The following is a 24432-nucleotide window of genomic DNA, read 5'->3' on the forward strand; positions in this document are numbered from 1 at the left end:
GAAATGTCTGTAATTAATAACAATAAATCTCCAACAAAGAGTAATGCCAAATAATAACGCAATATGTTATAATATAATTAGAATAATTGTAAGTTCTTTGCAGAAATACAAAGAAATCAAACTGCTGGTGTTATCAGGTATTTCAGAATGACAGCCACCTACCTTTAGCTCCCGGAGGGAACAGCCCAGCATCCTTCCCTTTCCCGAGTGCTGGCACTAAAGCTTATATCCCTCCTTTCGAGATTCCTGGCTCAGTCTTTTCCTGTGGAGAAGGGCTTATGGTAGGGCAAGACCTTTACAGTGGAAAGCAGTTCAATTATGAACTGTTTAAGTTAATACCTAAACTTAAGGCCCAGGAAGGCTAAACTGTGGGTACATTTTTATCTTTTAACAGGGCTTGCTAAAAGGACAAGCCATAATATCTCTGTGTCCTCCCCTGATTAAGTCTTCCCTGTATTCTTTTCTTTAGAATGAGAAAGAAGACAAAGAGCTGAGTTAGGTAATTCATTTCTCTGCTCTCTTCGAACTGAGTTAATTCTGTCACACCACTCTGATTAATATGTAGGTCTCTGTTTTGGACCGCAGCAGGGCACTTGTGTCCAGAGGTAAGTATGCTGGTGAAATTAGGTGGTATAATGACTTGACATTCTGATAATTAACTGGCTGTGAATATTTGACTTAGGTACCTAAGACCCAACTGTTAACTCACGTTTCTTCGTATAGGTAATCTCAGTGAAGCAAAATATAAATAGAAGTATGTTAATTTTCTTTTGTTTCTGTGTGAAAATGACTCTTTGGCAAATAGGGGCAATTCAGTCATTTTGGTCTGTTAATTTATCCAAGTCATTTGAGGCTGTGGCAGAGGATGAAGGGTGTTCCTGGACTTCTCTCCTTTCTTGTATTGTTCTCATTTCTTTCCCTCTCGGCCGTCTGGGAGGAGACACCCACGCCTTTGTCCTAAACCTACGCTCCGCCCATATTCCTGTTTCTGTATGCTGGCTGCAGCCTCTCTCCAACCATTCCAGGGCAGCTGTCGACTCTGTTCATTGTCTGGCAGGGGCAGTGAGCCCTGTTGGGACCAGTGGCAGGCGGCAGCAAGCTGAGTGGAGAGCCTCCCCCCCACCCCCGCCCCGCGTCCCCCAGCACTGCTGTGGCAGCCCCTCCGGGCACCAATGGGGCGAGATCTTCTAAGTAAAGCCCAGATCACCTGTCACCTCTTCCATGGAGCCTTCCCATTTCTCCCCCGCCCCTGCCCCGAATATATTCCTAGGGTGTGACACACAAAAATAATAACACATTAATAAATTTATGGATGTTAATGATAATCGGATAATCCAGGTTGACCATTCTGTTTTCATTGGTTCTGAATTTTAAGTCACAAATAGTCAAAATACTTAGTTTGTAAAGCTTTTTCCAATTAACTCAGGCGGCTATTTCATGGTCATGAAATTTTTATATTATGATGAACATATTTTAGCTTGTTGTAATAGGGCTATATGTAATCTAAATTGAGTGTTTATTAAGTGACTCTTTTTTCTTATTTCTTTCTGCTGGTCTTTGACTTCTAAATTGGCTTGTGAACCATTTGGGTAGGCTGAGCAGGGAGCCCGTGTGGGACTCAATCCCAGGCCCCTAGCTAGGGTCATGACCTGAGCTGAAAGCAGACACATAACCGACTGAGCCACCCAGGCTCCCCAAATATCACGAAGGGTTTTAGTGGTGGAAGTTGGTGGCTTATGCTCAGATATTTTAGGTTTATCTTATTCCTTTCAGCTTACCTAATTAAAAGCTTACTTACAGATAAATTCATTTGTAAAGAAAAGAGTTGGTATTTTTAAAATAATTACTGTAGGGTTTGAATACTCTTTAAGTAATCGGACTTGACTGGAAGAATGTCTAAGAATGCAGACAGATGAAAGGAAGCTGGTCTTCTTTGACAAAACCGTAGTATGGACATAAAAATGAACTAGACCAGTACCACGGAAGACAATAATGGTAACAGAGGGCCAAGATGATTAAATATGGAGATGTATAAAGGCAATATAAAACCCACAAGAAATTGAAAAAAGATCAGCTAACTTGGAACATAGAGTTTGGTCAGAATAAGCACAACATTGGAGGCAGCCACACTCTCAGCTGCTTGTTTCTAAGACAGTCTTAGGGAGCAGAAGTGTCTGTCTCTGAGTTGAATTATATTAGATGAGCTTCATGTTCTCTGTTTAATTCTTTAAATCCAGACTTTTAAAGATGCTCTGTGGTTTTTCGGTTGAAAGTCAGAATAAAGTGTTTGCTGACCAGCGTGTGTAGCTTTATCCCTTTACAAAGTTGATGTATTTTCTGAGGTTAGCAGGGGACATTTTCAGATGTCTCTGTTTCTGTTTATTATTTTCTATCCCTGCCAGGCTTTCAGCCCCTTGAGAGCAGGATTCTGATGGGTTTTTGGTGGAAAAGTGGCATCAAACACCGAGCCTGGCACATCCCGGGAGCTCACAAAATAATAGAACTCACAGAACTTTGTGCGCCTTTGACCATCCTTTTAGAGTGTATTTTGTCAGTAATTTTTTAAAATGTACGTTCTTCAAATGTGTGTATATTTTATACATATTTTAAGAAGCCATATTACTTAAGTCCCCCAGAAGCAGAGATGAGCATCCAGAAGGCCGGCGTGAGAAGCCATGAGTAGACACAGGAGAGGGGAGAGATAACTGCAGGGAGGAGAAGGCGCAGTGGTTGGGCCAAGTTCAGCTGTAGAAAGGTGTTGGTTTTGTTTCCTGAGTCCCTGTCTCCCCACAGCCCTTGATCATCGACCACCTCCAGTATCTGCTGCCCTCTTCTTGTTATCTCGCTCCTCCCCATCAGAACCTGTGGGAATAATCATGAATCATGGATACTTAAGGGTGAATTACATTTATCTAAACAGTTCTGCTATCAGAAAGCTCTGGTTTTAAATTCTGGCTTTATTGCTTATGAGCTGCAGAACCTTACAAGTTACCTCATCTCCCCCCACGCCTTAGTCTTGGTTTCCTCTCATTTGCAAAGGGGATAAATAGCACTGAGATTACTTGAAATATGTAGCCAGTGGTTTGGTGTTTGTCTTGTTTGTGAGAAGATTAGGTGTCAATATGGAAAAAAAAGTATTTTCTTTGCTCATAAAATAAATATATTGACTGTAGAAGAAAAAGCACGGGGTGGGCATTAGGGCATCTGGGTTTTAGTTCTTGTCTCTACAACCTATGTGTACCAATCTATGGAACCTGACATAATTCAGTAGGTCTTTCTGATCTGCTGGTTCTTCATCTTTTACATAGATGTGTTAGTCTAGCTCAGTAGAAGATTTATAGAAAAACTTCAAGGGCTGGTCATAGGGAGGGTTGGGGGAGGGGGAGGGGACGGGACTAGAGGGACAGAGAAGGATTGCCCATCACTAAGAGAGGCATCCAGAAGTCCAAGGGACTATGGTCTATGCCAAGCCCCGAACACCCTCATAAGAATGCCTGCGGTATATAGTGGGTGACCCTCTGCCGCCATGGGTTATTGTCTTGCTGCTCTGTAGGCAGTTCACTCCTGACCTGTACCAACCCAGATAGTTGGGATGTAACGTTTCCTCTAGAGATTTATTTCAATAGAAAGGTAAATTGATTTAAAAGCAGTAATGGCTAACATTTGTGGAGCACTTACTGTGTAAAGGTATCATTCTAAGAACAGTATACACAGTTGTTTAAGTCCAGGACTAGACACGTGTGCTTTCATTATTTCTGTTTTACAGACGAAAGCACTGGTCCCTGAGAGTGGTCGAGCAAATGCTTTAAGATCACACGGCTACTAAGTGGCTGAGCTGGGATGTGGATCTAGGCAGGATGGCTCCAGAATGTGCATTTCATTAGCTCTTTGCTGTGTGGTGACTCTAGACAAAATCCTAAAAAAGGATTTAAAGATAAGTTTTAAAGAAAAACCTAAGTATGTAAGAAAACACATGGTATCACGTGGAAATGACAAAAACAACACAAAAATAACTAAAGTTGGTAAATGCTGCTTTGGAGCATTGCCTTTAGCAACTCTCTGATAACCCTGAATTTCGGATTTCCCAGAGAAAGAATCTGAGTGCCCCTGACTGGGCTGGGTGTTCAGCCCTGGGTCACCCAGCTGGGTAGGAAAAACTGAGGGCCACATAGAACAGACAAGACAGCTATGACTCACCATATGGTCTCTGGGCAGGGATGGAGAGGGAGCATTATTTCCAGAGAAAACGGAATCATTATCAGGGCAACCCTGGAGGTATCCACTATAACAAGCAGTTGGCTAAGTCTGGGCTGACTTCACGACATAAGTTAAAATTGTTTTTCTTCCCCAGATCCCTGACATGAAGCTCATATCCTTGTCACTTCAGAGACTCATGGAGAAATGATAGACTGTCGCAAACCAAATCACTTATCTTTCTGTTTTAAAAATAGACTAGCCCAGGGGTGCCTGGGTGTCTCAGTCATTAAGCATCCAACTCTTGGTTTTGGCTCAGATCATGATCTCATGTGTTGTGAGATCGAGCCCCACATCGGGCTCCATGCTCAGTGGGGAGTCTGCTTGAGAGTCTCTCTCTTTCTTTAAGAAATAAATAAATCTTTAAAAAAAAATAGAATAACCATTTAGAAATATATAACACAATTTTAAGTGTTACACTGTGACTCTGTAATTTCGCTTCTAGGGGTAGATCCTATAAAAATACTCCAACACGTAAATACATGTATGAGGATGTTCACTGCAGCATTGTTTATAATAATAGAAAATAGGAAATGACCGAAATATTTATTAATGGAGTCTGGAGAACATTATGGTATATCTATGCTATAAATAAATATCCATTGTTAAAATGATTTAGGTGCTCCCCCCCAAAAAAGATTTAGGTGGTCCTATATATAACAACAAAATTCTTCCAACTATGTGAAATGAGTAAAGCAGGTGACAGTACAATAAGTATGAATGAACTCATTTTTATTGGAAAATGCATAGCATTTGCTTTGTTTGTAAATGCATTTGCTGTTTATAAACGTATGTTTTAAACATATAGCAAAAGTCTGAAAGAAAATGTGCTAAGCTATAAGAAAGATAACTTCTAAGGAAGGTAGCAGGACGGAGGGGTGGTGAACCTGGTGGAGCCCTGCAGAAATAGAATTTTAAATTTGCTATAGCCACACCAAAAATATAAAAGGAAACAAGCAAGTGAGATTAATACTAGTAATATATTTTATTTAAGCTAATATATCTAAAATAGTATTTCAACATGTCATCAATGTAAAACACTTATTACTGGGATTTTTAAAAAATTTTTTGGTACAAAGTCTTTAATGGTTATAAGAAATCTAGATTTGGACCAGCACTGTATCAAGTGCTTACTGGCTACATGTGGGTAGTGTCCAGCACATTGAACAGCTTAGCTCTATAGACTTTTATGTTGTTCCAATTTTTTTTGCAGTAAGGGTATGCGTTCATCTGACTTATATGCTGCATTTTTCTAAGTAGACCATTTGATAGTTGTGATGTTTTAAAAAGGTGAGTTTTAGGGGAGCCTGCCTGGGTTGCTCAGTTGGTTAAGCCTTGGGCTCAGGTCATGATCCCGGAGTCCTGGAATCGAGCCCTACATCAGGCTCCCTTGCTCAGCCTACTTCTCCCTCTCCCACTCCCCCTGCTTGTGCTCTCTCACTTGCTCTCTTCTCTCTCTCAAATAAATAAATAAAATCTTTAAAAAAAAAAAAAAAAGAGGTGAGTTTGAATCTCATCTTTTAATCTCCGTGTTATCACTTCTCTGTGAAACCAAAATTTGGATGGCACACTTATTTCACTTGAAATCAGTAGTTATTGTGGATTTCTATCCCAGTGAACACACACTAAGCCCATATTGGAATTAAATATAGTGATATAATGATATAGTGATATAGTGATATAATTTGAAATATATAGTGATATAATAATATAGTGATATAGTGATATAATTTGAAAGAATGAATAGAGTTACCTTTTAATAACATCTAAATTACAACGCGGACTTTTAAGGTTTTTTATTCATTTTTAAGAGAGAGCGCGTGTGTACAAGCGAGGGTCAGAGGGAGAAGGAAAAGCAGATTCCCCACTGAGCAGGGTGCCTGACATGGGTCTTGATTCTAGAACCTGAGCTGAAATGTGACATTCCTGCTCATGACCTGAGCCAAAGGCAGACATTTAACATACTGAGCCACCCAGATGCCCCCAATTCCGGACTTTTTTATTACTTTGTATATATGTATTACTCCTTTGCTTGCAGGGCTGTGGCCGCCTTTGGACCATTTTCTGTTGTTTCTGTGGTTGTAAACAGAAAACACACAAAAGAAGAAATGTGAAGCTTAAGGGTTACCTGAGGGGTGAGGTGTGTGAACATAAAATAATAAGGTTTATTTTTTTGTGCATAAACAAATGGTATACATTTGCCTTTCAAAGTAATTTGCTTGACAGTTATATGTGTATGCCATTTTCTGCATTGATCCTTTGAAATACCTCATAGTCTGTTTTCTAAAAACAAGTATTACCGGGACACCTGGTTTCAGCTCAGGTCATGATCTCAGGGTTATGATCTCAGGGTTGTGAGATCAAGCCCTGTGTTGGATCCACATTCTGCTGCTTGTCCCTCTCCCTTCCCCTCTGCTCCTCTCCTCATCCTCTCTCTCTCTCTCTCTCTCTAATAAGTAATAATAAATACTCTAATATATAAATAATCTAATAAATAAAATCTTTAAAAATCTTAAAGAAATTTTTTTTAAAAAAATGGCTTTCCAGACACCTACTGGATTGGTCGGTCATTCATTTGGCTGTGGAGAATATATATATCATGTACACATTATATGTTTACCACAGATTGTAATATTCTTTTTAGGAAAAGTTACGTTGACATTTCCATTTTCTGTTGCTGTCCTTTATACTTAATTTCTTTAAAAATTCCAAGTACTTGGGGCGCCTGGGTGGCTCAGTGGGTTAAAGCCTCTGTCTTCGGCTCAGGTCATGATCCCAGGATCCTGGGATCCAGCCCCGCATCAGGTTCTCTGCTCAGCAGGGAGCCTGCTTCCCTTCCTCTCTCTGGCTGCCTCTCTGCCTACTTGCTATCTCTGTCTGTCAAATAAATAAATAAAATCTTAAAAAAAAAAAAATTCCAAGTACTTGAAATATTAAAGTGAAAATCAAGACAACTAGCCTAAATAAAGAATAGCTCTAAATGAGCATAAGGTTTGTCTTTTTAGGGTGATGGAAAAGTTTAAAATTACATTGTAGTGATGGTTGACAATTTTGTAAATACTAAAATGCATTGAACTGTGCTCCTAAAACAGGTGAATTTTATGATATGTAAATCATATTTCAATAAAACTGTTTGGGGAAAAAAATAGCCTCCAATGACCATATTAAGAATTTTTATAGCTGTATCTGTACTGAAAATAGGTTTATGTATGGTTATAGGAGTATTTTGTAGGATCTAATCGTTTAAAGAGGTACTTGAAAGTGTCATTTGATTTTAAATATTCTTTCCATTTAACGTTCAGTTTGTATGTCTTTGCCTCTCCTGGGTAATGTTTTCTATAGACTCACTGGCCTTTCTTTCCCCTGTGGAAATCCATTTCCCCATCTATAAAACTGGGTTAATAACTAAACTCGGTGAAGATTAAATGAGATGCTATGTAAAGATTATAATATCTGGGATGTAGTAGGTTATGAACTGTGCCATTGTCTGCTTGCTGAGTACCTGCCATGGCTTTCTTCTATTGTCTGTAGTGTAAACATGCTGGTGAGACACTCTACTTTTATACATGAAAAGACCTGGCGAAATATTTGGGGAGAACATTTAGGATTTGTTCTTAAGGCTCTTGATACTGGGTCCATTAGATAGCCACGTAAGCGATCTAATTTAATGCGTATCCACATACACGCTATGCCTTGACACCATTTTCCCTTGGAAATGGATCTTTGCCCCTTTATGCTCCCCTCACCTTCCCATTTTCCAGCCTCAGACACATTTGGTAGTCTAAGGGAAGGCCAAACCAAGGCTCCCTTTCCAGTCCATCCTTGCCTTCTGTTCCTTAGTTGGAGAGGTCTTTGAGAATGACATTTGCTTCCTACAGTGCTTCCTGTGCCCCATTTAACATGCAGCTTTCACATTTCTCCTAGCCCCTACGTGCTCTCTAAAGAAGGGAAAATTCCAACTTTAGCCTCTCGTGAAGCAATTCAGAGCTCACAGAGCCCTGGCAGTGGGCACAGGCTCGGCACTGAACTTCAGTAATGATTCAGAGTCCCCTCGTCTATAAGCAAGCGCCATGATTCACAGGTGAAAACCTCCTTGTCACCTCCTGCCATCACATATCCTTCCTTTTATCCCTCCCCAGAGTGGAGGCCACCCCCCAATTCAACAAATATTGTTAGTTTCCTTCCATTCGAATTTCACTCCGAAGTATTTTCTAGCGTACTCTCTGGGTTGTCACTGGCCTGTCATTTGGCCCAGTCGGGTTGTGCCCAAAGCAGTTTCCAGAGCTCCATGATGCACTTTCGAAGATAGAGGTTTGTAAGAAAATGGAGACGCCCGCGTGCTGTTTGTAATCACTTCTCTCACCCTCCACCTGCCATCACGTGGAGACAGTGGATAATTATCGGAGCAGAGAGCCCGAGTCCTGGACTGCAGCAGAAGAATGAGCGCCATGGGCGGGTGAGTGACAAAATCCACTCTCCAGTGGGGAGGGAGACACACATTTTGGAAAACTTTGACCCAGAATCAGATGTATTTGTATAACCTTTTCATGTAGAACTGTGCTGCAGTCGGAGAGGGGGTTTGGATTTTCTTCATTAAAAGCTTATTAAATGAAGAAATAGGACAGTCGTTTTGCTTCGGTAGATGGGGGTCAGGGAGGCGGGTCTGATCTCCTCAGGATATTAATGTCTGCCTTCAGCCAGGGGAAATGAGCCGTCACTTGAGTTAGAGGCAGCTTTATGTGCTCATCACTAGGGATTCCCATATGTCCAGGGAGCTGCAACAGTAAAAAATGGCAGAGCGCGGTGGTAGAGTGCGGAGGGCTCTCATTGGAATTCATGTCAGGGAGCTCAGCTCAGTCTGCCCAGAGCAAGTCTGTTTAATGTTGATCAGCTGTCCATCTGATAAACCGAATTGATATGGGCATTCCCTCCGAGGGCTGCCCTGACAGTGACAGTCACAGCACCCAGATGTCTTGTTAGGCTTTTTTTTTTTTTTTTTTTTTTTTTGGTAGTCTGGAGTATTTTTAACCCCTTTTGTGATACCCAAATGAAAAACTACTTTTTGAGACCTAGATAAGGATGCCTATCTACGCTTTCCCTTTGCTTCTCTGGCAGAAAACAACCCAGCTTAAACTATGTTCAGAGACCAGAGAATAGCCTCTGGTCTATAGCTTTCTCCCACCTCATCATAAACATCTCATTGACCTGCAGGATAATTATGTGTTGACAGTCAAGTTTGTGTCTAGTTATTCAAAATGATGGTTTTTTTTTTTTTTTTAAATGTTCTTAAATACAGTAAGTCACCTGGCTTGGTTATGCTTTACTAGTTTCAATGTTAGTTGATCACTAAGTAGAGCCTTATTCTGTTCATGCATAAAGAGAAAATGTATTGCAGATTTTGTTTCAGTTGGCTAATTTCTAGTAATAACTGTGGTGACTCCTTACTGAATCTCAACATCATCTGCTTTCTCAAGTATGACTGCCACCGCTGAAGGCAGCTCCTTTCTTTGTAGATTGGTTGACAGGTATGGAGGGAACTAATTACAGAACACATCAATACTGAGCTTTCTTTTAAAAAAAAGGGGGGGGGGAGTAACTGTGAGGAGATGGGCATGTTAATTATCTTGACCATAGTAATTATTTCAGTGTGTATATGTTTATCAAAACATTATGTTGTACATGTTAAATATATACAGTTTTTACTTAAAAATCTAAAATATACTAAGCTTGCTTTCTAGAAAAAATCAAGAGACGGAAGTCTTTGTGTTAAGCTGGGATTATTTTAAAATTATATTTCTGCAAAACTACCAGTTATTCAGAATTACATATGGGAGGACTTTGTTTTATTTTTATTTATTTACTTACTTATTTTAAGTAAGATCCATGCCCAGCATGGAGCCCAACACAGGGCTTGAACTCATGACCCCAAGATCAAGGCCTGAGCTAAGATCAAGAGGTGGATGTTCAACCGACTGAGCCATGAGGCACCCTGAGAGAACTTTGTTTTAAAGGTTTCTATTGAGGACTCCTGGGTGGCTTGGTTGGTTAAGAGTCTACCTTTGGCTCAGGTCATGATTCCAAGGTCCTGGGATCCAGCCCCGCATCCGGGTCCCTGCTCAGTGGGGAGCCTCCTTCTCCCTCTGCCTACTTGTGCTCTATCTCTGTCAAATAAATAAATAAATAAAAATCTTAAAAAAAAAAAATAAGGTGTCTGTTGAAATACTACTTAAGGATTTTTGTCTCCCTCTATCCCACCACACACATATTTCTATATCTTATATTTTCATGTTATGGCAAGATTTTAACATAAATTCAGATACTGAATCTCCTTGAATGAGACCGGCCTCTAACTTTCATTTTCGGGTGAGTTTTCCTAAAAGAGACATAGAGCCCTCAGCATTTTCAGTGATTGCTTAACGTGTGTGGTCAGAGCTAGAAATAAGACCTGGTTATTCTGTACAGCCCTTGAACCTCTGATTGAATCTCTATTTGGAGATCATCGCTACTAGGGCCTACAGCCTTGGCTTGGCATTTTGCTTTCAGTGATTGAGATTTCTGGTTTCAGATTAGCCTGTTTTTAATCAGATTTCTCATGTCCAAATGTAAGAATGAAACAACATTCATTTTGAATCCTGTGATCGTGGCAAATTCAAAATTCAAAGTCCCATCTTCACTTGGGTTTTCAACATGAGTAAATGGCAGAATAAGAAAATTATTATGTTTTTGTAATTATTGCAATGAATTGAATGAACTTCTTGGACCTTTGGGTCTGGCGCACTTATCTAAAAATCAGTATTTAACAGTTATGATTAAAGGTTATCAGCAAGAAAGATTCTTTTACCTGACATTGAAAACATAGACTTTTCCTTTCTATTACAGTTCATATGTCTTGATATTTTTGATATTTGGGTATTTTTTTAAAGTATTATTTTTAAAGATGTCTCTGTGCTAAGTGCAGAGCCTGATGCAGGGCTCAATCTTACAATTCCTTGATCGTGACCTGAGTTGAAACCAAGAGTTGGATCCTTAACCAACTGTACCACCCAGGCACACCTAAAGTATATTTTAAGAATTCTTTTGCTCAGGGCGCCTGGGTGGCTCAGTGGGTTAAAGCCTCTGCCTTGATCCCAGGGTCCTGGGATCAAGCCTCGCATCATCGGGCTCTCTGCTCAGCAGGAGGCCTGCTTCTCTTCCTCTCTCTGTCTGCCCACCTCTCTGCCTTCTTGTGATCTCTGTCAAATAAATAAATAAAATCTTCAAAAAAAAATGGGTTAAAGAATTCTTTTGCTCTTACGTGCTTTTCTCCATTAACCCCCATTTGCTCTTCTGGAGCTTCCTTTCTGTGGGGCTGTGAAGAGGGAAACAAAACACAAACAAAACAGCTAGCATGTCCGAGGACTAGAAGTGCAATGGGGGGTTTGGGGGGAGGCAGGAAGTGGAGTAGGGACATCTGGTGGGTATGGGAGGGTCACTGCTATAGTGAAGTGGTCAAAGAAGGCATTCTGAGCAGGTATACTTTGTGTGGACCTAAAGGAAGCAAGTGACTAAGTTTTGTTACATACATAAGGGAAGACTGGTACAGACAGAGGAAAGGGCAAAGGCACTGTGGCCAGAACAGCCTTGGCATGTTCAAGAAAAGTCAAAGAGAAGTATTGTAGCTGGGGAAGAGTGAGCAAGGAGGAAAGAGGGTAACATGAATTCAGAGGGGTAAGGAGGTAGAGGAATTGGGACAGATTGTGTTGGACCTTGGAGTCCATTATAGGGACTTTGGCATCTAACCTGAATGAGATGGGGAACCCCTGGCAGGTTTTAAGTGGAGGACCAGAGTGATGGATTACATGTGTCTTCATGTTCCTACTTACTCATTTCTATCTTTTCTATTTTTGCAAAGCTAATGGACTAAAAATATTATCTCATTTTTATAATACTCCTTTTGCAAATTATTAGTGAGGTTGAGCATCATTTTATATGGGTTTTTTTTTTTGCCATTTGTATTTCTTCTGAAATTACGTCTTCATATCCTTTCCTATTTTGCGCTTGAGCTGTTTATCTGTTTCTTAATAATTTCTTGTCCAGTAAGCTCCACACATATTTTGAATACAATCTTTTGTCTGCTGTATGTGTTGCAAATACTTTATTTCAAGTCTATTTGCCTGAGTCTTTTTTTATGTTTTATTTCACTAATAAACATTTTTGTACATTCTAACTCCTCAAATTTATCCATTATTTTTCTTATGGCTTCCTGACTTCCCATTTTATTTTACAAGGCTTTCTCCCCCCAAGATCATTAAGAATGGTTTCCTAAATTTTTAGTTTTTCACATTTAGATCTTTAATCTATCTAAATATATTTTTATCTATGATGCAAGGTAGGTATATAACTTTATTATTTTTTTCCCTGAACTGACGGCCATTTGTGATAACATCTTCTGTAGAAATAATCTATCTTTTCCCTAACAATTTAAAGAGCCCCAAGCTTGTGGCTCTGTAGTTCACTAGCTATATGAACTTGAGCAAGTCAGTTAGCCTACCAGCCCATCTCCCTTCTGTATGGTAGAGATAATAATGCTTACTTCAGAAGCTGTTGTGAGTTTGACATCATTTTATTTATTAATCTGTTAACTGAATTATTGTTATGCTTGCAAAATTATTTTTCATGAAATACTTAGCATACAGTAGTTAATTGGTTCAAAGTAATAATTAATTTAGTAATTAATTTCTGATCTTTTTCATTTCTAATAATAAATAATTTAGTAAGTTGGAACCATAATTGCTCTTAGGCATTTAAAAAAATAGGATATTTGAAGTATTTTCAGATGAAATGAGATGATACCTGGCATTTACTTCAAAATAGTCGGCAAGAAGAGTGAAAGGTACGGCTGAAGCAAGATTAGAGCCCACAGAGGTTCTTTATGCCACATTTTCTACTTCGGTATATTTAAAAATTCTCAGAATAAAAAGGTTTTTTTAAAAATGCATCTTTAAAAACAGTTAAAAATGACAAAGTATAAACCTTTGTTATTTCCAAATGGAATATTATGTATTTGTTATATTACTATCTGTACTTTTCTTTGCTATAGTTTAACCTCTCAAAAAGAAGGAAAGCAAGGAGGGAAGGAGGAAGAAAAAGGTAAAAAAAAAAAAAAAGGAAAGAAGGCTTCATTGTCTTTATCTCCCTTGCCTGTGTAATGAAACACAATTGACCCTTCTACTGTTTTAACGCCAGCTTAAACATGTAAAACATTTGAAAAGATTTCAAGTTAAGATAAAGGACAATTTCTAATAATTAAAACTGCTTATTCAGCAGACCTGGTTCCTGTGAGGTAGTTATACTCATCCCTGGATGGGGCTAATTGAGCTTAATTGACCTCTGGGGTCACTTTGAACTCTGATTCTATGAACCTGACTTTGTAGTTGATATCATCCTTCCCTTTTGAAACTAAGAATCATAATAATACACTATACCTTTATAAAATTGACTGATAATTAGAGTTACTCATTTAACAAACATTTGTAGGCAGCCTAGAGAAATGGGATAGTATAATTTACAGTGCAGTGAGGGAGAAGGGTAGCAGGAAGATAGATGACTAAAGAAATAATTATAGGATAGTACAGTAAGTAACACTCTGTTCAGAAACTTTCGAGCACAGAATGGGTTAACTCTAGGAAAGTATGGGAAGACTTGGACTGAGTCCTAAAAATTCTTTATACAAAAATATATTTATCACTCACCCTGTAGCAACAAAAGTTGTATGAAAAAAAAAGTTGTGTCGCTCACCCATACAGTAGACTTCTGTAGAAATGGTAGGTAGAAGGGAGATTCTCTGTTTGTAAACGGTGTAGAACTATCTCCAAGAGATAATTATTTTTTAAAACTCTTAAAATTTTTTAAGTAATCTTTACACCCAGTGTGGGGCTCCAATTCATGGCCCCAAGACCAAGAATCACACATTCCACCAACCAAACCAGCCAGGGACTCTCTAAGAAATACTAAGTGAATAAAGCCAGAGTACATAAATATGAACATAAAATATTTTTGTTATCTTTTATGGTACAATTTTTACTAACCATAGCTTTCAGGAAGCTATTAGCTGCACATAACAGGACTCTAACAACGGTAGCTTAAAAGAATGCAGTGTTTATCTCCACTAACAAGAAGTCTAGAGGTGAACACATCAGAGCTGGTATAGCCCTCGAAGAAGTAAGTCATTAGGGCCCCGAGCTTCTCTGTTCTTTCTGCTCTACCGTCTTTAGGTTGGGGGCCACCTTTAGGATCCTTAGGTCTCTTCTGGGCCATCCTCTAGGCAGGAAAGTATTTGGGTCATCTTCCAGACAGGAAAAAGGGTAAGCCCAAATTTCCAGAAGTACATAACACACCAACTGACTCTGTCCCCTAACATCAGGAACTCAGGAGATGTCTCAGAAGCTCCTCCTAGTAGATTTCTGCTTACAATCTTTGGCCAGACTGTGCTACATGATCACTACTGGCCTCAGGGGATCTTGGAGAGGTATTTTTAAGTGGGTCCATTGTCACTCCATATATAATCAAAGGTACATTGGTAGTGAGGAACATAAAAATGGATAGGTGACTAGCAATGGCTGCTATCATCCCATCTAAAACCTAGGATGCTAAAAAAATTTGGAGAAATGTTGGGGAAAAAATGGACCAGAACAGATGAAGTTGTTAAGTGTAACTGAAAGAAAGTGATTTGGTGAAAATTTTTGTAGAAACATTGATTAATCCTCAGTTTCATTCAATGTGGTAATTACTTCCCTACTCTGATTATTTAACATAAGTGGTATTCATTTGTGACTCTTTTCCAATCAAGATTTAGCATGAAAAATACCCAAGAGTACGAAAATATATGTACATAAAATGGCATGAAGACTTTTATTTAAGATAATTTTTAAAACCCAGTATGTTGAAAGTTTACTAGATTGCTTTGGTTGGCTAAAACAGGAATAAGATAATGAGAAGAAAAATTTCCCAGATTCTTTCATACTGTCACTGCTTCTCTGCTATACGCTAAATTTTACTCTGGCATAATGTGATCTGGAGTTGTTTATCTGATGATAAAATCTTAGAAATTGAGAGCCCACTACCAGATAGTGGAATTGCAGGACAGATTTCAAAGATGACAAATCATTTCATTTCTATTTTCTATAAAAAAGTAGTGTTAATAGCAATATTTTGGTCTCTTTGTAACTGTTAACTGCCAGTCTAGCTAACTTCTTTTTTTTTTTTTTAAGATTTTATTTATTTATTCGACAGAGAGAGAGATCACAAGTAGGCAGAGAGAGAGAGGAGGAAGCAGGAGGAGGCTCCTCCTGGGACTCGATCCCAGGACCCTGAGATCATGACCTGAACCAAAGGCAGCGGCTTAACCCACTGAGCCACCCAGGCGCCCGAGTCTAGCTAACTTTTAAATCCCTGAATTGGGGGTACCTGGGTGGCTCATTCGGTTAAGCAACTGCCTTTGGCTCTGGATGTGATTCTAGGGTCCTGGGATCTAGCGCCCCCCGCCCCTCCACATCAAGCTCCTTGCCCAGCAGGGAGCCTGCTGCTGCTTCCCCCTCTGCCTGCTGCTTCCCCTCCTTGTGCTGTCTGTCGAATAAATAAATCAAATCTTTAAAATCAGTCAGTTAGTCAGTCAATCCCTGAATCATAGGATTTGGGAACTGGAAGGAATTGTTTCTCCTTCAGTGATGAGAAGACTGTACACCTCAGAGTTTAAGAGATCTGCCCCTGAACTGTGTGATGTCATAGGCAGAAGCAGAACTGTTATCCAGATTTCCTGACCGTCTAAATCACTTGAGTTGGTTCTGATCAAATGATTGGGAAGCAAGTTGATTACTTTTCCAAGTTATTATGAACAAAAGGAGTCAAATCTATTCATAATTTATTTTCTCCTAGAAGATCTTCTTCTGGAGCACCTCGGTAGCTCAGTTGGTTAAGCGTCTGCTTTCTGCTCAGGTCTTGATCCCAGGATCCTGGGATCCAGCGCCGCATCGGGCTCCCTACAGGGAGCCTGCCTCTCCCTCTCCCTCTGCTGCTCCCCTGCTTGTGCTCTCTCTCTCTTTGTCTGTCAAATAAATACATAAAATCTTAAATTAAAAAAAAGGAAAGAAAGAAAGGAAAATTCTCTTCTGTAGTGCTTAGAACTAGGGTTCAAAATTGGACAAGTTTTGGTGGGCATATACCAGTGTTGGTAACATTGGTAACTTGGGCCTTTTTTCCCTTCTCATTTACTGTTCATTTGCAAATAAACATTTTAAATTATCATTGGTCATTGTGACAATGTGGCTCTGAGTTCCAGCTTTGTCCTTTACATACTGAATATTCTTGATCAAGTATTTAACCTCCCTAGACCTGCTGGAATTAGAATTACAAGTAGATAATAGAAACGAAAGTTCTTTGTAAATGGGGCATACTGTACAAATTAAGGCTTTTCACTTTTACTATTACAATTGTTTTTGTTGATTCTGACCACGTGGCATTTAAAGATTGCTATTTATTTAATGAATGCTGTTTTATGATTATAAATGCTTTTCTTAAAAAGCTCACAATTATTTGGTTTCAGCCTCGGAGTAATTCAAAACACCTACAACTTCTTGCATACATGGTTATTATGTTCTTTCATAAGCTGACTGAATGAAACATCTGTCCAGTGCTTAACCCTTCCTAAGTTACACACTTGCTGACAGTCCCATTGTGTGATCTTTGTGAAACATGACTTTTTTATGGATTTTCACAGTGTTGATACTATAAATTAGTGAACAAGATACTAATAAAATATGTTTTTATTCCTTTCTTTTAGTTACTTTTTTTTAAAATTTTTATTTTTTACAAACATATATTTTTATCCCCAAGGGTACAAGTCTGTGACTCTCCAGGTTTACACACTTCACAACACTCACCAAAACACATACCCTCCCCAAAGTCCATAACCCCACCCCCCTTCTCTCAACCCCCCTCCCTCCAGCAACCCTCAGTTTGTTTTGTGAGATTAAGAGTCACGTATGGTTTGTCTCCCTCCCAATCCCATCTTGTTTCATTGATTCTTCTCCTACCCACTTAAACCCCCATATTGCAACACCACTTCCTCATATCAGGGAGATCATATGATAGTTGTCTTTCTCTGCTTGACTTATTTCGCTAAGCATGATACGCTCTAGTTCCATCCATGTTGTCGCAAATGGCAAGATTTCATTTCTTTTGATGGCTGCATAGTATTCCATTGTGTATATATACCACATCTTCTTGATCTATTCATCTGTTGATGGACATCTAGGTTCTTTCCATAGTTTGGCTATTGTGGACATTGCTGCTATAAACATTCGGGTGCATGTGCCCCTTTGGATCACTACGCTTGTATCTTTAGGATAAATAGCCAGTAGTGCAATTGCTGGGTCATAGGGCAGTTCTATTTTCAACATTTTGAGGAACCTCCATGCTGTTTTCCAGAGTGGCTGCACCAGCTTGCATTCCCACCAACAGTGTAGGAGGGTTCCCCTTTCTCCACATCCTCGCCAGCATCTGTCATTTCCTGACTTGTTGATTTTAGCCATTCTGACTGGTGTGAGGTGATATCTCATTGTGGTTTTGATTTGTATTTCCCTGATGCCGAGTGATATGGAGCACTTTTTCATGTGTCTCTTGGCCATCTGGATGTCTTCTTTGCAGAAATATCTGTTCATGTCCTCTGCCCATTTCTTGATTGGATTATTTGTTCTTTGGGTGTTGACTTTGCTAAGTTCTTTATAGATTTTGGACACTAGTCCTTTATCTGATATGTCGTTTGCAAATATCTTTTCCCATTCTGTCAGTTGTCTTTTGATTTTGTTAACTGTTTCCTTTGCTGTGCAAAAGCTTTTGATCTTGAGGAAATCCCAATAGTTCATTTTTGCCCTTGCTTCCCTTGCCTTTGGCGATGTTCCTAGGAAGATGTTGTTGCAGCTGAGGTCGAAGAGGTTGCTGCCTGTGTTCTCCTCAAGGATTTTGATGGATTCCTTTCGCACATTGAAGTCCTTCATCCATTTTCGTGTGTGGTGTAAGGAAATGATCCAATTTCATTTTTCTGCATGTGGCTGTCCAATTTTCCCAACACCATTTATTGAAGAGGCTGTCTTTTTTCCATTGGACATTCTTTCCTGCTTTGTCGAAGATTAGTTGACCATAGAGTTGAGGGTCTATTTCTGGGCTCTCTATTCTGTTCCATTGATCTATGTGTCTGTTTTTGTGCCAGTACCATGCTGTCTTGATGATGACAGCTTTGTAATAGAGCCTGAAGTCCGGAATTGGGATGCCACCAACTTTGGCTTTCTTTTTCAATATCCCTTTGGCTATTCGAGGTCTTTTCTGGTTCCATATAAAGTTTAGAATTATTTGTTCCATTTCTTTGAAAAAGATGGATGGTACTTTGATAGGAATTGCCTTAACTGTGTAGATTGCTTTAGGTAGCATAGACATTTTCACAATATTTATTCTTCCAATCCAGGAGCATGGAGCATTTTTCCATTTCTTTGTATCTTCCTCCATTTCTTTCATGAGTACTTTATAGTTTTCTGAGTATAGATTCTGTGCCTCTTTGGTTAGGTTTATTCCTAGGTATCTTATGGTTTGGGGTGCAATTGTAAATGGGATGGACTCCTTAATTTCTCTTTCTTCTGTCTTGTTGTTGGTGTAGAGAAATGCAACTGATTTCTGTGCATTGATTTTATATCCTGACACTTTACTGAATTCTTGTACAAGTTCTAGCAGTTTTGGAGTGGAGTCTTTTGGGTTTTCCACATATACTATCATATCATCTGCGAAGAGTGATAATTTGACTTCTTCTTTGCCGATTTGGATGCCTTTAATTTTCTTTTGTTGTCTGATTGCTGAGGCTAGGACTTCTAGTACTATGTTGAATAGCAGTGGTGATAATGGACATCCCTGCCATGTTCCTGACCTTAGCAGAAAAGCTTTCAGTTTTTCTCCATTGAGAATGATATTTGCGGTGGGTTTTTCATAGATGGCTTTGATGATATTGAAGTATGTGCCCTCTATCCCTACACTTTGAAAAGTTTTGATCAGGAAGGGATGCTGTACTTTGTCAAATGCTTTTTCAGCATCTATTGAGAGTATCATATGGTTCTTGTTCTTTCTTTTATTGATGTGTTGTATCACATTGACTGATTTGCGGATGTTGAACCAACCTTGCAGCCGTGGAATAAATCCCACTTGGTCGTGGTGAATAATCCTTTTAATGTACTGTTGAATCCTCTTGGCTAGTATTTTGGTGAGAATTTTCGCATCTGTGTTCATCAAGGATATTGGTCTGTAGCTCTCTTTTTTGATGGGATCCTTGTCTGGTTTTGGGATCAAGGTGATGCTGGCCTCATAAAATGAGTTTGGAAGTTTTCCTTCCATTGCTATTTTTTGGAACAGTTTCAGGAGAATAGGAATTAGTTCTTCTTTAAATGTTTGGTAGAATTCCCCCGGGAAGCCGTCTGGCCCTGGGCTTTTGTTTGTTTGGAGATTTTTAATGACTGTTTCAATCTCCTTACTGGTTAGGGGTCTGTTCAGGCTTTCTATTTCTTCCTGGTTCAGTTGTGGTAGTTTATATGTTTCTAGGAATGCATCCATTTCTTCCAAGTTGTCAAATTTGTTGGCGTAGAGTTGCTCATAGTATGTTCTTATAATAGTTTGTATTTCTTTGATGTTAGTTGTGATCTCTCCTCTTTCATTCATGATTTTATTTATTTATACTAAGTCTGGCCAGGGGTTTATCAATTTTATTAATTCTTTCAAAGAACCAGCTCCTAGTTTCGTTGATTTGCTCTATTGTTTTTTTGGTTTCTATTTCATTGATTTCTGCTCTGATCTTTATGATTTCTCTTCTCCTGCTGGGCTTAGGGTTTCTTTCTTGTTCTTTCTCCAGCTCCTTTAGGTGTAGGGTTATGTTGTGTACCTGAGACCTTTCTTGTTTCTTGAGAAAGGCTTGTACCGCTATATATTTTCCTCTCAGGACTGCCTTTGTTGTGTCCCACAGATTTTGAACCGTTGTATTTTCTTTTTTTTTTTTTTTAAGATTTTATTTATTTATTTGACAGAGAGAGATCAGAGGCAGGCAGAGAGGCAGGCAGAGAGAGTGAGAAGGAAGCAGGCTCCCGGCCGAGCAGAGAGCCCGATGGGGCTCGATCCCAGGACCCTGGGATCATGACCTGAGCCGAAGGCAGCGGCTTAACCCACTGAGCCACCCAGGCGCTCCTGAACCGTTGTATTTTCATTATCATTTGTTTCCATGATTTTTTTCAATTCTTCTTTAATTTCCCAGTTGACCCATTCATTCTTTAGAAGGATGCTGTTTAGTCTCCATGTTTTTGGGTTCTTTCCAAACTTCCTCTTGTGGTTGAGTTCTAGCTTCAGAGCATTATGGTCTGAAAATATGCAGGGAATGATCCCAATCTTTTGATACCGGTTGAGTCCTGATTTAGGACCGAGGATGTGATCTATTCTGGAGAATGTTCCATGTGCACTAGAGAAGAATGTGTATTCTGTTGCTTTGGGATGAAATGTTCTGAATATATCTGTGATGTCCATCTGGTCCAGTGTGTCGTTTAAGGCCTTTATTTCCTTGCTGATCTTTTGCTTGGATGATCTGTCCATTTCAATGAGGGGAGTGTTAAAGTCCCCTACTATTATTGTATTATTGTTGATGTGTTTCTTTGATTTTGTTATTAATTGGTTTATATAGTTGGCTGCTCCCACGTTGGGGGCATATATATTTAAAATTGTTAGATCTTCTTGTTGGACAGACCCTTTGAGTATGATATAGTGTCCTTCCTCATCTCTTATTATAGTCTTTGGCTTAAAATCTAATTGATCTGATATAAGGATTGCCACTCCTGCTTTCTTCTGATGTCCATTACCATGGTAAATACTTTTCCACCCCTCACTTTAAATCTGGAGGTGTCTTCAGGCTTAAAATGAGTTTCTTGGAGGCATATAGATGGGTTTTATTTTTTTATCCATTCTGATACCCTGTTTCTTTTGATCGGAGCATTTAGCCCATTAACATTCAGGGTAACTATTGAGAGATATGAATTTAGTGCCATTGTATTGCCTATAAGGTGACTGTTACTGTATATTGTCTCTGTTCCTTTCTGATCTACCACTTGTAGGCTCTCTCTTTGCTTAGAGGACCCCTTTCAATATTTCCTGTAGAGCTGATTTGGTGTTTGCAAATTCTTTCAGTTTTTGTTTGTCCTGGAAGCTTTTAATCTCTCCTTCTATTTTCAATGATAGCCTAGCTGGATATAGTATTCTTGGCTACTTAGTTACTTTTTTAAAGGATAATTTTTTTTTTTAAGATTTTATTGATTTATTTATTTGTCAGAGAGGAAGAGATGGAGAGACAACACACAAGCAGGCAGAGACAGAGGGAGAAGCAGGCTCCCTGCTGAGCAAAGAGCCTGATGCGGGACTCAGTCCCAGGATCCTGGGATCATGACCTGAGCCGAAGGCAGTGGCTTAACCCCCTGAGCCACCCAGGAGTCCCTAAAGGATAATTTTATTTATTTTTTTTTTTTAAGATTTTATTTATTTATTTGACAGAGAGAGATCACAAGTAGGCAGAGAGGTAGGCAGAGAGAGAGAGAGAGAGAGAGGAGGAAGCAGACTCCGTGCTGAGCAGAGAGCCCGATGCGGGACTCGATCCCAGGACCCTGAGATCATGACCTGAGCCAAAGGCAGCGGCTTAACCCACTGAGCCACCCAGGCGCCCTAGGATAATTTTAAATGTTAACTCCTTTTGTTAGTTTTTAAATGTTTTCTGTTAACTTCTCAGTAATCTTCTAAGCCTCTATCATTCGTGATTTTCTTTGGGATGTAGTGAGGTTTCCATCTACACTATGAATATATTCTTTATTTAGAAGCTATTTAACTCACTGGTTCATGTTCTCCTACTCCCCTAATTTGAAATCAAGTACCTTATATCCACTGGGTCATTTTTCATATTTTGATTTTTTTTAACAAAAGAAATTAAAAATGTGATTTTTCTTTTCTTTTCTTTTTTTAAGATTTTATTTATTTATTTGACAGACAGAGATCACAAGTAGGCAGAGAGACAGGCAGGGGATAGGGAGGCAGGCTCCCTGCTGAGCAGAGAGCCCAATGTGGGGCTTGAGCCACATTGAGCCTGAGCCGAAGGCAGAGGCTTTAATCCACTGAGCCACCCAGGCACTCCTGTAAAGGCTAATTCTAAATGTTAGCTCCATTTGTTTGTTTTTAAATGTTTTCTGTTAATTTCTCAGTAGTCTTTAATACAGGATTAAAAAGTCTCATATTTATTATTTGATTATTCTATATTTATTTGTCTTCATGTTTAAGGTTGTCCTAGTTCAAATGCTTAAATTTGACCTTTAGGTGAGGCCCCTTTGTTACATTTCCCTTGGGCCTTTGTAATAGCTTCCTCCCTTACTGATGTCTCTACTTTCACTGTCTACTTTTTCAGATTTTTGTACATATCACTTTCAGAATATTTTTCCTAAATCACTTTAAAAATATATATCATCCCTCCTTCTCAAAAACTGCCTGTGTAACAAAATTCAGACCCTTTAACTTGCTATAATCTAGCTCTAGATTCCTACTTCTCACTTATCCACACAGACCCTATGCTTTTACCAAAATGACCTCCTCACCCTCTGGTCATGTTTTCCCCTCTTGCCTTCACCCAATCTTGATTCCTATTCTTCATCATTCTGAGGTTCCTAATTCCTACTGTTGTGTCTGCCCCTTCTCTCCAGCTGTAGAAATCATACCTGTCATTCAAGGGCCAGCACAAATTTTACCTTCTTCAGAGAAAATTTTAAAATCTTGCAACTGGCAATCTAGGGAACACCCTGGTATAGTGGAAATAGGTTGGATTTTGAAGTCCCTATCAGTTATCTGTTGCATAACAAACTGCCCCAAAACTTGGTGGCTTAAAACAGCAAACATTTTACTTTTCATAGTTCTTTGGGTTGGCTGGACTGATCCTCTGCTAATTTCTCCTGGATTTATTTATGTGGCTACATTTAGCTGGTAGGTCGGCTGGAGGGTGAGCATGGGTAGGAAAGCTGGGCTTTCTTCCCTGCATGTTGTCTTTCATTCTCAAGGACAGCATTCCAAGAGAGTAGCCCCCAATGCAAAAATACTCCCCCATCTTCTTTGTCCCACATTTGCTGACATCCAGCTGACCAGGCAGAGGAAGATTAACTTCAACTCAGAGTTAATCAAGGAGGAGACATGACATGGATGGGACAAAGTATGTTTCAGTCACACAGCTAAGCCCAGAGTCAGCATGGAAAGGACAACACAGGAGCATGGAAACCAAGTGGTGCGATTCACATGAAGTCATCTGTAACCGATTCCAACAGATTTCCAGCTCTGTATACTGTATGCCTTTGGGAAAGTCATTTAACAGTGTGCAATGATTTTCTCACCTATAAAAAGGAGTTAGTAATACCTACCATAGGATGGTTATGAAATTTAAGTATTTTAATAATTGTTTGGGCTTTTATGATTTTAAAGTAATGGTTTTATCATTGTAGAAAATGTACAAAGTATAGAAAAGTATAAGAAAAGAAATATTTAGACATTTCTTTCTTCTAGGTGTCTCAGTTGGTCAGCATCTACCTTCAGCTGGGGTCATGATCATGGAGTCCTGGGATCCCAGGGTCATGGGATCCTGGGGTCCTGGGATCGAGCCCCAAGTCAGGCTCCCTGCTCAGCTGAGAGCCTGCTTCTCCCTCTCCATCTGCCCCTCCCCCTGTAACCCCCTCTAAAGCTCTCTCTTCTCTCTCTCAAATAAGTATGTAAAATCTTTCAAAAGGGGAAAAGAAAAGAAACATTTCTTGACATCCCCTCTGAAACAGTACTATACTATAAACTTCTCCAGGACCTTCTCTGTTTTATTCACTACTGTAGGTATATATCTTGGTTTTTATTCTGATATGTAAGGTCTTTGAAGAAAGAGACCACATTTTATTCACCTTCAAATCCCATAGCTTTGGATTAGAATTTAAAAAGATAACATATGAAAGTGTTTAACTTAATGCCTGACAAGGTTTATGGTCCCCCTTAAACTGGAGTTTCTTTAGGTACTAGAAGGGAATTTCAGAAATCCTAAAATTGCGGAGGTGGGAAGGGTATGCT

The 24432-nt window shown here is 39.3% G+C and overlaps 1 protein-coding gene across 3 annotated transcripts in view; it reads left to right on the plus strand.

Moving 5' to 3' along the window:
- Positions 1-24432, plus strand: part of PDSS2 (decaprenyl diphosphate synthase subunit 2) — a 259683-nt gene that overhangs the window by 131933 nt on the left and 103318 nt on the right. The gene's annotated exons all lie outside the window — the stretch shown is intronic.

This window comes from Mustela lutreola, chromosome 6 (assembly GCF_030435805.1).
Source record: "Mustela lutreola isolate mMusLut2 chromosome 6, mMusLut2.pri, whole genome shotgun sequence".
In the NCBI taxonomy this organism is placed as follows: Eukaryota; Metazoa; Chordata; class Mammalia; order Carnivora; family Mustelidae; genus Mustela; species Mustela lutreola.